At 30.1% G+C, this 19,265-nt stretch overlaps 1 protein-coding gene across 11 annotated transcripts in view; it reads left to right on the top strand.

Moving 5' to 3' along the window:
* Positions 1-19,265, top strand: part of LOC118185241 (uncharacterized) — a 265,229-nt gene that overhangs the window by 148,264 nt on the left and 97,700 nt on the right. The window contains exons 1-2 of one of the 11 annotated variants that reach the window (XM_085817122.1): positions 21-201; positions 8,126-8,177. The exons of 9 other annotated variants lie outside the window; for them this stretch is intronic. The gene's annotated coding sequence lies outside the window, so the exon portion shown is untranslated. Of the gene's footprint in view, positions 1-20; positions 202-8,125; positions 8,178-19,265 lie in introns of those variants that run through there. One more of the 11 variants, XM_035355074.2, reaches the window with a different exon arrangement.

The following is a 19,265-nucleotide window of genomic DNA, read 5'->3' as shown; positions in this document are numbered from 1 at the left end:
TATTTCTGCGCGGCCAATGAGCTGCCACCTTTGTCGCCTGAACTCACTTTCACGGTAACTGTGGCGGTTTCAGAGAGCAGACGATGTTCGCGCAGTGGAGCAGGGAAGACGCACGAATGGAACTTCCACCAGAATTATCAGCTGTCAACCGGAATATAGCATTGTTTTTGTTTACCTATTCTACAGAAACTATTAATTGGGGTAAGAATATTTTTTCCTAATTTCTTATTAAAATTTTTCGTGATACAACTTTAAGTAACTTGTATTAATAATAAACTTCTTTCTGAGTTGTGCTTGTATGTAAAAGTTCAAAAACTTCTAGGAATTTCTGTAATTCTTTCAGGGAACTTTGTCATAAAATTGCCTTAACGTTAAAACTTTTGTTTTTTCTTTAAATGTCGTGAAAACAATGCAAATCAAAATGAAAGGCGATATGAATTGTTACGTATTTATATAAGTTTTACATAATATAAGTGATTGCTGTTTCCTACATTTATATAAACATGAAAAAACTAGTTAAAGATTGCGTATTTTTCATAACAGTAGAAACGAGGATTTTTAAATCCTGTAATATTTTCTTTCCACACTTACTGGCGACTGAGAATAGTTAGGATGACAATTTTAGTAGAAAAAATAGGGTCACCGTAACGATGGAAGTGGGATGCACCGTTTTGTTGACACCCACGAGCACTGACAAAGATCGAAGTTGTGGAAGTTGCCTAAATACAACCACTTAGTGGGAGTTTTATTTGAATGCAGCTGATTATAACTTCTGAATTTGTTCTCATAATCTTTCCTAATAGTAAATATTAGCATTGATAAATGTGATAACGTAGTTGTTTAAGCATTAGGTGGAAGATAATGTATGAATATATGAAATCAGTTTCAGTTTAAAATTTGAATTTAAATAAAATTCAGTGAAATAAATTGGCTTCGGTTTTTGAAAATTCAGTAGTTTCTCAATAACTAACTTAATAATTAGCTTAGCAGACGGAACTATTTCAACAAAAACAATGAATCTGTGGCATAATTTTGTCCAAATTTAAACTATTGGGTTATAAAAATTATTATCTGTTTCCTGGAAAATGGAAAAGATTCTTAAAGTGTTCTAAGGGGCATATGTTTACTTATATATTACTCCCATTAATTAAATTCAGTTTTAATAAACTTGTAAATTATACAAAAAGCTTTTCTGGCAAGTTATTATAGATGAGTAGAAAAATTTTATCAGCGTTTTTTAAACAATATAAGGAGTTTACTCAGAAAATTGCGTAATTCTATGCATTTGTTACTATTATTATTTGTGATTCTCTTGAGTAATAGTGTGTGTTTATTTGATTAAGTTGTTACGGCAAACCACGCAAAACGAGGGGGGGGAATATTTTCATGGTAAGAAAAACTAGTTCGTATTTTACATAGATAACGGTGGTTAATATAAATATTTTAGAAATATTTTGGACGCTTTTAAGTTCCTTTAAATTTATATAATTAAAATTGGTTTAATAAGTATCTTTAATCCATTGGCTATCGTTTGTGAATGAGAATCATATATAAATAATAATAATATTTTTTGTTATTATCTTGTTGTGAATAGTAATCCATTTCTGCCCAGAAGTAGATGTTTAAAGCCTTTTCTAACTGCTGCAGAGGGTTTTTACACACTTTTAGAATCAATTTGAAACCGTTTAATTAAAGTTTTAAATGTAAAGCGTATTGTTTTAAATATTTGATCTAATCTTTTTCTTTTTTTTATCTTTTTTCTGGACTATAAGTCTGTATCTTGATTTCCATGTTAGATTTGTTATAGTTTTCTATGTTAGAAATTTCCAGGGGTATTGATTTTCCTTTCTTTTTCATTACTTTCCAAAGTCTATAAGTCGTGGTGGGTTTGCACTTAGAAAGAGTTTTTTGAAGAGAGTAAAGACCCGGTAATTCGTAGATGAAACGTTAGGGACCTGCCAGCAATAAGTTAAAGAGGTATATATAAAATACCTGTATCAGTCTTCTTTTTTCAAGGAATGCAGTGGTACTTCTTGAAGTATGCTTATGAAGTTATGGAGTTACATGCTATTTTACAACTAATCTGCACAGTAACAATTTTGCTTAGTTATTTTAAGTTTGCCGTTCGTAAAGGTTGAATGAAAAGCTGCGTTTTAAGGCTTATAAAATTTTAAAATACATAAATACAAAACTTCAATTTATTTCTTTTCTGAATTTATTTAAATAAATTAGTATGTTTCTTTTTATAAACTATTGTTTTGTAAAAAAAAAAAAAAAAAAAAAAAAAAACACTTATAGCTATCTTTCTCGTACATTTATGTATATGCTGTGGATCTATCTGATGCTTAATCATGATTTAATGAAACAATCGCGTATGAGTTCTGTTGTCAGTTTTTGTAACTAAAAAAAGTCAGAATGCCTTCTGAAATACATTATGTGCTAAAAGATGGAATAAAGTATAAGCAAGGACTTTACAGATAGATCGCAACATCCGCTGCTGAAACAAAAATAAGGAAATGTCAGTCTCAAGGTAATAGAAAAGGAAGCGAAGCGTTCTAATATTCTAGCTGGTAATGCCGTTTTCTGAGGAGTAAAAAACTGCTGGATTTTTAGTGGCTTTAGAAATTTCTTGATGTTTTATTTGTCTCTTGTTTCGTAATTTCAAATGTCTGAAAAGCATTACGAATTTATTCAAATTAGGATTTTAGAAGCAATGAGAAACATGAATCAAAAATATATGAGGAGTATGAATAACCAAATTATGGTATTTTTTCCGTTGTAGTTAATTTAGCCTAGTCTAATAATACTTGATTGATTTATATCTTAATAAATCTCGTATTTGTTTCGACTGGGAAGCGAACTCGAGACCTCTCTCTCCACTGTTGATTTTTCTCTTCTGGTAAACACTTGGTGAGTATTGATTGAAGTTCACCTCTTTGTGGTTGCACTTTAAATTGGTATGCTGTAAATCTCTGATTCGGCTTTGAATTGAACCTAGGACTTTTTTAGTTGTAGGTGAGCTCTTTTCTACTTCGCTACTGACAATATTCTCCGTGTGTATATATATATATATATATATATATATATATATTTATTTTTTTTTTTTTTTTTTTTTTTTTTTTTTTTTTTTTTTTTGTTTATCGGCCTCTCACAAGCTTAAACATTTTGCCAAACGCTTCGTGCAGCCCGATAACATAAGGAAAACTGAGGGAACTCAACGAAATGAAAGACAATACGAATTTGCGGTGGTTAGCAGTTTGAGAGGGAGCCTTATTTCGTTTACGGTAATTAGCATATTTTATTGCTCAGATGCATTAAATGAGAAATTTAAGTAAGTTCTTCTCAAATTGCTGCTGAGTACAAGCAAATTTCAGTTTACCTGGAAACTAGACTGAATTTTCGCGGAATAAAGTAGTAGTTACTTTTTAGTGAACTTGGAATCCTTAAAAGGGCAAATGACCTCCTGCTCTACAAATGCAGCTTACGTATAGATCACGTTTTATGTTGCTACTCTATATAACATTCCTTTGAGAGGAAATAATTAAAAACTGCAGTTTTGGTTTAATACCATTCCTGAAATTCAAATTGATTCGTAATATCATAAAACATGTACATCATTAAATTAATGAAAGAATCTTATTAGTAAAGCAAGTATCGAATTTAATTTCTAGTTTATCAGTTTATTAAATACGAAACTATACTTTAATATTTTCGGAATCGTTAAGAAATTAGTCAACAATTTCATTTTTCGTATTTATTTCGCTGCAAAGTTTTCAGAGTCAACAGACTTATTTCTCTTTCTCGTTTTGCTTTTAAAATACGAGCCATTAGAAATGGAAATTAAAATAAATAAGGAATTTCGATGAAATATCTGGCTATAATTTTTATAGAAGATTACTTTAAGACTGAAAGACTACCTCAGCGACCCAATAAGGTGAAATTTTAGATTTATGAAGCTTTGATCACCTAACAGCTTTCAGTAAAATTATAGGGAATTTAAATCCTTATGCGGATCTTAAATGAAAAACTTCCGAGTTTGTAAATTGTTCTCGATCATATTAAATAATTTTTAGATAGAAAAACCAACTAGCGATAAGCAGAACTTAGCCTGAAATTTATTGTTGAAATTTGTATGCCGTAAACCACTTCATCTAATGCAAATAGGTACATTCTAAGGGTTATATAAAGTTTTAATTTCATGAGAAACAAAATTTGGAAATTCAATATTTATTTGTATAGTTACTTGAAACTTATGCCTTTTGAATAAATGCTTATGTAACGTAAAAATTACCTTTCAGTAAAATTCCATGGAAATTATCTTTTAGAAATTTGCAAGCAAAAAGTTAACATATGTAATTCAACGTGTACCTTGTGAACGGTCTCTAAACATTTTAAATATATCTCGCATAATTTCGATCTTATGAGGAATTTTTATTTATTTTAATGTTTCGCCAATAAAAATATATGTTTTACGGTGCCTATATATACGGTGTAATACGTTTTATGTAATTTACTAAAAGGTACCAAAACGTTTGAAATTACGCCTCATTTGATTTCATTTCTTAAAATAGAGCTTCCTGTCTGCCATCATCCAACGTGAAACATCCAAATATCAAAAACATCCAACGTTCAAAACCAAAATCAAAATAAAACATCCAACGTGTATTCATTCATTCGTAAACATTCTAAATAAAACCCTTCTGAAATGATAAACTTATGAATAACTGTAATGCATATATATTTTTGTAGTATTTGTATTTATAATTAATTCTTTTAATCCGTGAGACCTCTGAGATGCTGAACTGAAACGTTGGTTTATGTGAATTTATTTTAAGCTGTAAAATAAAACTTTCATTACTTGTGTTAAACAGTTCTCGCACTGAACAAAAAATAAATAAATAAATAAATAAATAAATAAATAAATAAAATTAAAAAAAAATAAAAAAAAATAAAGATCCTGTATTAGTGCGTCAAGTCTAATTACAAATCATAATCCGATCTTCTTTTACAATAATTTAATATTGTTGGGAATGTCTTGTGAATAGTATATCATCAAACTTTCAAATTAAATAATAAAAGTAAATACGAAAGAGAGATTTCAAATAAGGTAGAGAATTTACATCGTGTTCTGTCCTCGATTGCCTGAACGATTTCTTTCATGAGAGAATAAGCAATGATTCCTATTTTTAAAGTTGCGATGTGTTTGGATGGATAGGTATTCTAAATAGCTTTTAATTAATTATATTTTGGTAGATATTTGTTAATGCTTATAAGGTAGAGAGAAATTTTAAAACATTTTTGCTCCGTTTGAGACTTTTAGCCTATAGACAGACGATAATAACATTAGGGTAATAAACAGGGTAAATATTACAGCTGAAAATATTATATGTATCTATCTTTAATAGCTTCCTGCTAATGAAATTTCAGAAGTTATATCATCTGTACGATTATTCATTTCAGCGGACGTTGATGATTAATACTCGAGAAGAGATATTCGGGCACACGCTAAACTCCTCATGAATAATGAAATGATAAACATACTGAATATCAGCTAGAGAATCTTGCCATTTCCTTCGACAGAAGAATGTCGTAAACTATAGATAAGTTTTGATTTACTGATAATCGTTCTAAAGCACTTGAAATTTAAATAACTTGCTTTAAGCGTCATAACTCTGCTCAAAAATATTGTAAAAAAACTATTAGAAATTAAATGTAATGGTACGCAGCCTAAAAGTATAATTTATACCATTGCACCAAAATGCGAATCTGCTCTGCGTAATTCCAGGACATCTGAGTCATTTCAATCTAAATAAGATCAGCTCTAAATTGCTGTTTAAAATATCACATACAGCTTTCGCAGTTTAAATTTATGTTATGGTCACAATTTTGATTGATTGCAGATAATTTGCATATATTATATTTCCTTTATTCCTTTTATTTTTGATTCTCGCTTCACTGAGAAGAAAAGTTGTTTACTATTTTGAATTAACGGAACTGGAAATAATAGCAAAAACTATAATGAAATTATGAAACCATGCATTCTTGTAGCAAATAACGTAATTTTTGAGCTCATCTTTATATAAATGTAGATCAGTAATGTTACAGTAGGGTATTTGCACAGATACTTTGTTTAATGTTTTTCGTTCTTGGTGCGCGACTCTGTAGCAATTTGGGTGAAGTTCCTGTATCTCTTTGTAGTTACTTATGTATTAATCAAATAAATTATTAGAATAAATAAATAATAAATGATAAAAATATGAATAAACACGGGATCAGCGAACATACTGCGATCTACGTAGGTGCGGCATAGGCATACGAGGCGCAAGGTTATATTACGTATGTATCTGTATCATGTTTGCATATGAATTCTTTAAGCAGGTTCTTATTGGAAAATCTAGTTCAATGACGTTTTAGGATTTTAAAACCGGTATTTCAATGAAATACGTGTATTTATTGAGACTTAAAAATGCTAAAAAAGTCTATTTGTTTTTATAATATGTATAGTTCAGGTTCCGCTATAAAGTTAAGTTTCTGTCTTTGATTTAAATTCTGTACATTTTCCTATGTATGACGAGATTTTATTTTGACTAACTCTTGTTCATAAAGCTAATATCTTAAATAGCTGATTTTTAAAATCTCCACATTTTGAGACTCTCAACTAAAGCAAAGGATGTCTGATGTATAAATTTAATCAGAATAAAGTTTTTATACCTCCTCAAGATGTAAAATAATCGTTTACAATATTTTTTAGATTAGAACATCAGCCTCAAATCATTCACTTCACCTAAGAGGTTAGATTAAGTTATTGGAATATAGTACAGAACACGAGGGCTGTATGGCTAAGAAGAAAGATGCTTTCGTGGAGGACTTTATAAGGGAAATAGGCTGGTATTTTCGTTATACGTGGAGAAAACCACGAAAACCAACTATGCAATCAGCAGTTCGCTTTAGATCGAATTTAAGTCGAACTTAGTGTTCAATGGTCTTCAACGACCGCTGGAGGGGCACTTAAAAACTTAGAAACCGCATGTGTGTGTGATGACGGTTTAGTTGCGGGTGAGAGAAAGCACCCGTTAACTTTTTAATTGTAGCTGAAAAAATGATAAATGTGGCAGACATACTTGTTGCGTATTAGAATCTGCCCTTGACTACGGAAAAGTTGTGCATTTTAAAATTTTATCATCCATTTTTATGTTTAAGATACCGAATGTTATTTTCATAACAAAGAAACCGAATATTTCGCATGTTATTTTCAATTCGACAATAATAATTGCCCGTGCATTTTTGTTAAATTAGGGTGGTCGCAGTCCTTAAAAGGTCTGACATTGCATTATTGTTGTAATCACAAAGTATCAAGTCTTATAAATAAATATATATCTGTGATATACGTAATTTGAAACTTCATACATATTATGACGTAATACGAAACATGTAACGAGAAAGTATGCATCGAAAATTTACGATATTGCTCACTATTGTGTAACGATGTTTGGATATTAAAATTGTTATAAAGGTACAAATCTTTCCAACAGTCGTACACTTCCGGCGTTTGACGGAACTCATGCACTATCACCAAATGGATTCGAATTTCGCGATGATATCCATACAGATTAAGGGCAAACATAGACATGCTTGCAAGGCAAGCATAGGCAACATATTCGGAGGGAGCCAGCTAAGTTGTTCTTATAAGCAACTATGAAATAAAATTACGTTTGAATTATTAATACGTTTAATTCATACGAACATTAACTATACTAGTTGCCTAAACAATGTCTCAAACTGGCGGCCGACGAATACATTTCAATTGTGTATTTGTTGCAAATACGGTGTTACAGATATATAAAGATTTTAATTGTTTGAAATCCGAGTTTACATTATTATGATTAACATAAAAAACGAGCGTCAATAACACACCAGAAAATTTATAAACTGAGTTAATTAATTTACACTATGATATACTAAATCTTATTCAAAGATTTGAATACGGAGATTTGATCAACTTTGCTTCGCAGTTGTCAGAAAATAAGTACGCTTAGTAACAATTTTTTTAACTAAGAATAATCGTTTTGTTTGGGAATATATTTATATATAAACGACTTTTTTTTTTTTTTTTTTTTTTTTGCAGTTGAAAATTAATAAGAATCCAGCTGACCGATGAGATCTAAAGATAATTTCTGGTAATTTTTCTCAAGTTGCACAGACATTATGCAAACAAATTTTGTATTTACATACAAATTAATACATAATTATTTATATATATATATATATATATATATACTTTAATTTGTATGCTGAAGAAAAATTTAACAAACAAGAGAGAAAAGATTTGTTTTTCATTATTTATCCTTAAGTTTTGTCCCATTTAGAAATTTAGAATGTTTTCATAATTTATTTATTCTTAGTTTTAAGTAAAGTACGTTTTAATTAAAAATATTGAGTTATTTAAAATAAGCGTCAGTCTGAAATTAAAATAATTAGCTGTTAATATGTTTGAACTACAAAGAGCACCGACATGTCTTCCAGGTGCCAAACTTTAGCATTTAGACAAAAAATAATATAAATTTGAAATTTTCCCTTTGCATTATTATTATTATTGTTTATATATGTTCTGATAACTATTTAGTATGCAAATTTAAAATTAACTTAATTTTTTATTTTGTTGATAAAAATTTTAATTATGTTAAAAAAGAACTTCTGGTCCATGAGCTGTTTTCAAATTTTCCATTCGGCTTGCATGTAATTTGAATCGGAGACCGCTGGCCTAGGGCAACGATAATTCTGGAGTCAGGTTGGTTCTAGTAATACACCCACTTTGGCTTACATTTTTAGAAAACTTTTATTGCCTGTTTTTCGTTGAATTAAACGTGAAAGCAAGAAGTTCGCTTTAAGTATCATACTTCCGGTGTTAGATGGAGTTTCTAACTTCGGAAAGGGAGGCCGCCTGTTTCACTTTAGCCAGACATTTTGCATAGAATCAGTTGCTCTTTACAAAAAAATAGTAAAAAAACTTTGAATTTAAATACCTTCAAATTGTGATGAAATACTGAAAGAATAATTTCAGCAGATAGATAGGATTGAATTTTATTTATGATCACAGCAACCTTTTGTTGTCTTTCTGCGCTGAATTTGAATTACAGTTGAGCAAAGTCTTATTGCGATATAATAAGAGGCCTACGAATTTCTTATTTAGTTTATTTAAAATTTTTACCAAGCAACGAAATTTAACGAAATTCAACAAATGGCTCGCATGTAAACAACATCAAGAAAGATATTGCTCTTATTCATTTAAAATTCAGGAGCGCCCTGGGTAGCAGCTCATAGATCTTTGGCCGAAAGATGACCTTCAGAAAAGATGTCTACCAAATGTGAACCTTTCTTCCAAGGTCACGCTTCTGCTGAATTTTTAAACAGCCTCCAAATATCCAACTCATGCCAAATGTTGTTCATGCTTTACTGCTCCGATAAAGTACGGGTGCAGGAATTGTGTAGCAGTTGGAGACGGACTGTATTTTAGGTCTTGCCCCCGGACGAAGCTCCTTTTTTAGAAGCGGAATCAGACGAAGTAATTTTCATTAAGAAATAAAACTTTAATCTGAATGCTTTTAGTTCTGAGCTCATAAAAATGCCAATTTATGTAATTAATAACAGAGAATGAAATTTTCTATTTTATTACCATTAACAAGTCCCTAACTAAAATTCACTATTTAAAACGAAAACGTTTTTTTAAGAGAAAGTGTCAGACCTGTCGATCTGCTTATATGTAATTCTGTATACATTCTATGGAAAAGATATACTCAAATATGGTATTTTAATTAACTTCCATTGGTCTTATTATTTAGTGGTAAAAATGATAACACCTCGGTATGAGTAGGTAATTTATTCCAAGATCTACCGTGTTACGCGAAAAGCGCGATAACAACGAACATTATGTATTTAATGAATTTCAGAATTCGAATTTCCTCCTTTGAAAATCTTCTCAAATAACCATATGGAAATTTCTTTTACCAGAACTCATTAGTTCATTTTTATTTTTACAGTAAACATTGTTTAAACTGTAGGAATGAATTTTAGAGCAGTGATATAATTTATTTAGAACCTCCTGGCATATGTGTTTCAGTAATTGTCAAATTACGTGAAGCTGAGGTAATACGACAATAAACTTCCATACATCCAGATTAGCTGAAATGCTAGCCCACTATTTGGAAATCCGGATAATTAGGTACCTTTTTGATAGCCAGATATGTATTACTTACTGTAAAGAAATGGAACTTTACTTACACAGATGCCTTGCTGTTAAAAATTTAAATATTTTTATCTTTATAAAAAAGTGTTTTTTTTTTTTTTTTGAAAACATTGGAGAATGATTTTTTTAATTATTATTTTTTTCCGCATCAGAAAGCTGATAAGAAAAAATTGCTGCAATTACGTTTTATTATTGTTAAAACACTTTTCTTTGTCTAGAAAGATAATTCACATCCATTTAGTTTTAGAAAAGGAGCATTTTCTTATATTATTATTATTATGTTTTTAACTATGAGAAACATTTGGTCTTCAGAGAGAAATCGATTATATGTGAAGCACTAAAAGAATGCTGAACCTTGAAAGTGAATTCCAAATATTCATATAGTAATTTTTATGAACATCCAGTGTTTTTGAGTAAAAATATTATTTAATGAAAAATATACAACACTGGAGCAAAAGCAAGAATCCCAGCCCTTCGCATCATGATCTTCAGAGTAGAAATGCTTCAAAAGGTATGGAGTCTACTTTTAATAGTTTGCATATTGCTGTTAATTTCCTTTTATTCTTTCACACCAACTTTCATCTATAATACAGGCTTGTAAAATAGTTGTAAAATAGTTGGCTTTCTAATCATTGTAAGGAACATTTCATAAAGTGTCTTGAATATGGGCATTCGCAGGAAATTTTGGGGAAGAGACAAGTAATTATATCAATAAGTGTTTATTTATTTATTTATTATTCGGGACTTTTAGGTAGATTACAGAATATTACATTACGTCATTAAAAACACATGTATTGTGCATATACTTTATACAAATCAATACAAAACACCGTGTTGTGGTCGATTTCAACAGGATATGCTTCACGCCCTTCTCGCAGGTGCCACATGGTCCGGGATCCTCGTTCTTAAACCCTACTTATGTGTCGCAAGTGGTTACTTTTCCATTAATGTTTATAAATTATAAATTTGCTATACATTGTAGACCTTTCTACTTATCACACACATTCATTAACTAAAATAATTAATTAAAATTTTTATTATAATAAATAAAAATTTATAATGATTTTAATGAGGTCAGCTAGTGTAATTTCACGGACTAATAATCAATAATAATAGAGAAGAAAAACTGCATTTATTGCTTTTAAGGGGACTCATACACCTTAAAACCCATAAGATCTTCGAATATGTGCCTGTTGCAAGAATTGGGATAACTTATTTATTTTAAAAGCATTTACTTCCAACTTTTTACAGCTGACTACATAATGAAGCTGCTATCTGAAATAGTAATCAGAAAGTTTGTGTTGCTACAAATATTTTTATAATTTAATCCGCTTTGTGACAAAAGTTTTCGTCAAGTTTCCACCTTGCGCGCACAGTTTAAAACATTCTGCTGCATAATTTAATTTCATGTTTAATACATAGCTTTTATAACATTTGGAAACTACTGTGAACGTAAAATTCTAAGAATTTAATGTTAAATTTTTATTTCATTCGGAGTTGGGTTTATAAAATGTATCTTATTAAAAAAACCTGCAATGTTTTCGTGCATAAATTTTTTTAATACTAAAATATTCGTCAAATTTTTGGTTCAGTTAGAAAATAGTGCCCATATAAAGAATTCCATTAAATTTCAAGTATGTACCATTCGCCATTTTTAAAATATCATGCGCACAAGGTGGAAACATGACGAAAACTTTTGTCAATAAGCGGATTAAATTACACAAATATTTGTGGCAACACAAACTTTCTGATTTCTAGTTTCTAAAGCAGCTATATTATGTAGTCAGCTGTAAAAAGTTGGAAGTAATTGCTTTTAAAATAAATAAAATATCCCAATTCTTGCAACAGTCATATATTCGAAGATCATAAGGGGTTTAAGGTGTATGAGCCTCCTTAAATCGTTTAGTTTGTTGATCAATAGCAGACAGATTACATATGATAAATCTGAGAGAAAAATTAAATATTGCGCGCTTTGCAGAATGGTAACATGCTGGCCCGGGTAAATTATTTTATTTCAGGGAGTGTCAACACATTTCTGTTAAATCGTCAAGTTTGTTAAATAAAATATGATTAAATTCTCACAAAATTTGAAATAGATATAAAAAAAATTCAAAATTCGGCCTTCCAGGTGCACATGTTTGGATGGAGAATTATGTACGTTGAAAATTTGGCGGCTATTAAATGTTGCAATTTTTTGCACAAATTGAATTGCGAGATATATATACTATATATACATACACAAAGCGAGATATATATACTATATATACATACACAAAGCGAGATATATATACTATATATACATACATATAAATTATTCATTAATTAATAGCTAGATTCAGTAGCCTTATTGAAACATGTACACCAATATTGAATTATCTCTATATAATACCCGTATTTAAACCGAAATAAATTTTTAAAATATTTAAGTGAATTAAGGTTAATTTTACTTCGTCTAGAAAGAAAAGGATATATTCTAGATATTTTAAGTTCTGTCGTATATATTTAATTATTTATTTTTCATTCATTGAGTTTAAAAACAGTTGTTTAATTTCCGAATAAACAGGAAAAATTACAGGAGATGCAGTGATTATTGTGCAAGGGAATATTTAATAGGATTCATTTAATCGAAATACAATTTTTTCTCTGTGACTTGTTATGATATCCATTCAAGAGAAATTTGACATTTTGCATAATAAACAGGCCCCATTTGCCAGAAACATATAAATTATGCAACTGTGCTGGTATGGAAATTATATAACTCCGCCGGTATCAAATATGATGACATACAGAAATATTTTGCGGCTCTTTTTTGACGAATTTGGAAGAATGAAGAAGAAATAATGAAGACATTGAATTGCGATAATTTAAAATGTCCTATTTGTAACTTTTTAAATAACTAGTTTTGTCTTCTAATGTTTCAATAATGATATGTATATATTAACAATACTGAATAAAAAATGCACTTTAACAGTCTTTTTATTGTATCTGCCGCTTCTGAAAGACTTAGCTTAACATCTTTGTTCCAAAACTCTGAAAAGTTACAGAAAAATGAACAATGTTGAAATCTAAACGTATCAGATTTTGTAACTAACACTTTTCCCCCTTGCTTAAAAGATACGTGAATTAAAAAATATATATTAAGACTTTTAATGTTTGTTTTTAATAGAAGCAGTCAAAAACTGGTTTAAGGTGCCTGTATCGAATAGGTTTCCGTCAGATGAAATTAAAAACACAGAGCCAGTTCCCATTATTATCTACATATCATGTCTATAAGTGGCACCACCCTTTTCACCAAGTTTTGTACCCATTCAATCTTTCAGGTATAATTATTTTCTCATAAAAATGGTAAGATTTAATCGACATTTATTGCGACTGAATCTCTGTAAATTCCGGCAAATGTTTTGTTTCTTCTTTGAATTATAATGGAAGGTAATGGTTAACAAGGTGACCAACTTTATTGTATTTAACTACTTTGTGTGACAAACTTTCTTTGATATAAAATTTCTGGCTTGTTACAGAAATAAAACTTGCCACACCCAAATTACACGCTTAACTCGTAATAATAAGTGTAACATTTTTATGATTAGTAGCAACATGTAATCATGTGCAATATAATAAATTCCTTTTTTTGTTATACCTCTATTCTCATTCACGTTGCACCAATACCAGTATTTCCTCGTTTATTTAATGTATCAGAAATGAAAATCGTTGAAATGTGTACCTAATCTTTTTTTAGATGGTAAATTTATTTTATTCCTCCAAAAACGTATACAGAACGTCCTAGTGTATAACGTGTGAATGCGTATGAAAGCTGAGTAACTTGCATATTTTATAAGTACACAATTGCAGTGAAATAAAAAAAGCTTATTTTTAACTTTTCATTCTTCGTTTGTTCCACTAATACAGGCATTTATACACCGCTATTCCTGTGACACGTCTTCGGCGACATGCGAAACCATGTAAACTCGGCACTGGGATCTAACCCAGAAAGGTCACTGTTCAGAGAATTTAAACCTTCTGTCTATACTAATCAGACGCGTGATAAATCCAGCATGCTTTAGAAAAATCAATGAAAAGCTTGAAGAAGCGAGTCGTCAAAAAATGGAAGCCTTCTTAATTTTTTGTACTATTCTATATTTAGAACAGTACAAAAAACTCAGAGCCATATCTATTTCATGAATGCGGTTCATGCTTAAAACACATAACAGTTTTCGAGTGCTCATGTGGCAAAAATAAGCAGTCTCTAGTCCTTTGTATTTTTGTCACATAAATTAATTAAATAAGAAAACCTTGTTACATTAGATTTCATTGGTAGTGACCAAAATGCCATTATGATATACTGTTTTGTCAGTTCTTATCGGATATTACTTCTATGTTGTAGTTCACATAGATTCTACTATTTAACTCTTTGAAGGGCGGTGGTTACCTACAGTAACTACCTTTTCTATTGATCGTCTTACTCACATGTGTAGGTGGTTTTCAAGACTGACCGTTTATGAAGTTCTCTTGTAGCTCACTAGATGGCAATCAAGAAACATAAGCCAGCAGTTGATGCAGCAACTCGTCTTCAAGAAAATAAGCATCAGCCATCGAATTATCAGAAGTAGTCATTATTACTAACCACCAGAAGTGGTCATTTGTTTCACGCGTCTTGAATAGATATCTCATTCAGGGACTGAATAAGATGTATCTGCATTGCAGCGTTGTACTTAACCCCTAAACTTTGCGTCCGAAGAATACCGTTTAATTTAGCCACTCATGTGCAAGCTTAGAAACAGAAGGTTTTATTTTCAAATTTAAATTGCTCTATAACAATAATAATATACTGCACGACGTTCGCCGAAGACAGTTTTTGACGTCTCCGAGACGTCAAAGTCTACAATGACACAGGAAATCAATGACATCTGTCGGACGTCATTGTATGTCAAGGTGTTAAGATCTTACGATGCGGATTAATTTTGAAATGAGGTAGTTCATATGTTATAAATAGTTACTATTTTTAGTACAGAAAAGGTGAGTGCCCAAGTTAAAATGAAGAATAAAAGGGACTATTGTGAGTTAAAAGTAGAAGATTGCTTTACATATATTTACTTACCTTACATACATGTTTTTAAGAAACTGTTAAAATTATCTAGTTGAATGTATACGACAAGTGAACAAGCTAACAAAGTGAAGAAAATAGCTTCTAACCATTAATGTTAAAGTAATTATCTCTTCTGTTATTTTTTTTTGTGAGTAATTGTTTAGGTGTAATAATTACTTTATTTCTAAAAATGAATAATCAGTTTTAGTTACGCTACGTCAATTGATTTGATTGATTTGATATGCTAAAATAGTGTTTAGTATATGTTTAAACAAAATAACAAATAACTACAATTTCATTGCTTAATTCTATGAAATAAAGTGTGTTATGTATTTTGTTTTGCGGAAATAATTATTTGGCTCTTCGCAATCTTTTTTCAACTAAGTATAGGAAGAAAAAATAAGTAAAGAAGAAGTAACTTACATTATCATGAATATGTAATTAGCCTGGGGGAAAATCAGTTATATGTATTTTTTTAATATTTGGATAGTTGGTGGTAACTGTTAATCAAAAGCATTTAAGAAAGTTATGGTATTATGTATAGAATACAATCGTTTTTTTATGAATTTGCACTTGAGAAAATTATTAGTATTAAAACCATTTTGTTATTGATTTGTCAATGTTATTTTAAAATTACGCTTTAATTAAACCTGAATGATTCTGGCTTTAGTAGAACTCATTTATAAGAAATATAGTTTTTGTATTCTTTCCAAAAGTAAAAAGAAAAAAAAGAAAAAAAATTCGTACGTGCAATATTGTCTTCTGATTCCCGTTTCTGATTATTGAAAAAATAAATAGTGTGCTTTTTGTCTGTATAAAACTTCTATAAATAAAAATTTAAATTTATAAAAAATTTTTATGAGCAAAATTCTGATATTATTTAAAATAAATTTTTTTAACATTTTTATACGTATACAGACACAGTTTCGTACATTTCGTGAAACTTAATCTGATTCTCGGAAGTTGAATAGTTTGATTTGAATTATGTAATATAGTATTTATGCTGGAGAATTTTGTAACATGTGTAAATAAATGTATTACACTTAAGAGATGATCTACAGGTCTAATATAAAAGAAGTGGAATATTTAATAAAAGGTTTGAATGCGTACGGAATGATGTTGACATATAGAAGGGAAAAAAAAATTAAAGGGTTGTATGCATCTCAGGGCACCATTTGAAAAAACGACGAGAAAGCTGGTTCCTTGATGGAACTTGTTCTTCCTTTTCACAGAACTGGTAGTTGTTGAACTTTCGTAACGATTACTAGCTCGACTTTTTGACGGCTTCTTAAACAAGTTTATCCTTCAGAACATTTCAAAGTGTTGCGTTTCTTGTTGCTTAATATACTTATTCCATTTCGAAAATGTAGATTTGACAACTTTTTATTGCAAATTTATGAAGTGAAGAAAGCTTCCGTTGAGGATTTTAAAAGTCGTTCTCTTCTTGGAGCTGTACGTTATGGCTTTTAAATATCATTAGCTTCGGATCATATATTCTAAAATTATAACGGATTACTTATCACAATATTTGGATTTAATCTTCTTTCGGAAATCTGTAACTATGCAAATTAACGAACTCATTGCTACCAGCCGTCGTTGAATCATTGCAAATCCGACAAGGCATTGTTGGTGGTCGAAATCAGCGTTGTTGATGGTCGAATTTCAGTACTGCTGGTGGTCGAAAGGTCATTATGCTGATTAGAAACTGTTAAGTAACGTAGAATATCAACTTCGCTATACTGCACGGTTCTCAAAAATTATTTGTAATTTTGCAAAATGTTTTATGTCGACAGTTGTATAATCTAAACTCTTGGATCACAGAAAATAAAACTAAAAAATAAAATAATAATCCTATAAGCTTATTCCATAAAAATACATGGTTGCACATGCGGGTAAGAGATCTGCTTTCAAGGATAGGAAACCTACAGTTTTTCTTCTGTTTAATCTTAATTCCGTTAGGACCTAAATTATGCATAACTTAAGACTCCCTGCAATTAAACAAGTGAATTCTATCATAATAAAGCTAACACGCAGATTGAACACCATATATTCTATCTCAGCAAAACAGAAAAGTATGGTTAATTATGACTGATGATTACCATTCTGCAGTCAGTTCTTACAATTTAAGTCGTGCTGCTAAGAACCTGGGATCTTGACCCTATCTCAGTAAAACAAAATGTAAAATTTCTGACGTAGTAACTACCTATTATAAAGTAAAATCAATGTAATGAAAATATAAATATCTCACAAAATATTATCCATAGAATAAATTCAAAATGTAATACGATTGTAAAAATACTTTTCTTTAGAGCCATGCTATGAAAACGTTTTCTTAACTACTGATCACTGCTGAATGTGATTTTCTGGCATGTAAAAATGAAATATTTCAGTCAGACAAATTATTGAGTTTCTGTCTTGAGTACAACCAAATATCAAATTATTATTCGAAGATCAGCTATTGTCTATAATCAGTGTGAATGTTTCTTTGTGTAAGAAAAATACTAGCTAGTTTCTCGTATTAAATTCTTCGCAAAGGCATTCTTCTAAAACCAGTGCACTATCCAATGTTTTATCATAGTACTAAGTATTAATCTAGTATTGTTGTAAACGAGCAATAAAGGAGCTTGTAAGGACTCATTTAGCTTTTAAGTAACCAGTTTTGTTCAGTTTTTTACCAAATCATTTTTTTTTTTTTTTTTCATTTCCATTTCCTGTCTGAATGATATTTCAGTTTCGCGCGTTGTGCTAAGTAGGATAGAAAGATACTATTTAAGCTGGTGTCCGAGTTACTTCAGACATAGCATGTTATGCCTTTCGGCCACGTTGTTTCGCTAATATCTGAGTTACATCCAAAAGTACTGGCAAAGTTTTGTAAGCACCAGAAATGCTGACTGCATTTTTTTTTTTTTTTAGTTGAACAGAAGGACTTTTCACACTTTGTACGTCTTATTATTGACACAGTTTGAACTTAGCGAATAGTCGCTTCACAGATCAAGTAAAGATCTAGCCAACAAAGTAACTTCAATTTAGCTAGAATCTGATAAGCTGTTATGTTTAAATTAACTTTGCTATATCTTTGTTATATTTTCGTAAATTAAACATTTTTATACTGTTAAACTCTCTTTAGTGAAGACTTTGCATAAAGTTGTATGATTAAAAAAGAATGCAAAAGTTGACGAAAACTCAAGGATTCTTTGAAAAGATCTCTAGTAAAACATTTTTAAGTCCCTCTCATTCTCTGACAATATGTATAATCATTATGGTTTAATTAAAATACTTTTGCGCACTTGACTATTTTCAGAAATCTCTACTAAAATTAAAATCAAATACAATAAGGAAGAATGATATTATTAATGAGTACTTTCCTTCTGATTAATGAAGACTGTAGTTATTTTTAATTAAGCATACACTCATATTGTATGCCATCTTCTGACACAATCCTATAAAAGTGATTTATTTAGGCAGTATTTATTCTTTAATAATAATAACCATTGAATATCATGTTACCTTATATATAAAACAAATTATTCTATCCTATTTTCTTCCTGCTTTAAAGACTCCCTAGTTTTTAGAAAATGTCTTACTTAGTTATCACATTATAATAAAAAGACGCATCAGCTTATTTTTCCAGTCTGTAGCTAATGTGGGGTTTATTATTTGATTGCATGATCAGTGATAAATGCAACTATGAATATTAGAATATTCTTAATAATCTTTTCAACAGCACTGTAGCCTTCTAAACTTTTGAACTATGGTGATAAAGGATTTATCAATATTTCTGTTGGAAATTATTTCCTGCATTTATACTTAGTAGTCCAGAATTTTCATTAGACCCATGGACCGTGTCGATATGTTCTTAGATTCTCATTGCTGATGAAGTGAACGGGAGCCAAAATTCCCAAAAAATCTATCGCGCAAATTCAAAGAGTACAGTATTCA

The sequence above is a fragment of the Stegodyphus dumicola genome, chromosome 5 (assembly GCF_044657685.1).
Source record: "Stegodyphus dumicola isolate Sdum_Otavi_A_Nest chromosome 5, ASM4465768v1".
NCBI classification, from domain to species: Eukaryota; Metazoa; Arthropoda; class Arachnida; order Araneae; family Eresidae; genus Stegodyphus; species Stegodyphus dumicola.
Note: the sequence above shows the minus strand (reverse complement) of the source record. Positions and strands in the feature narration are given on the sequence as shown.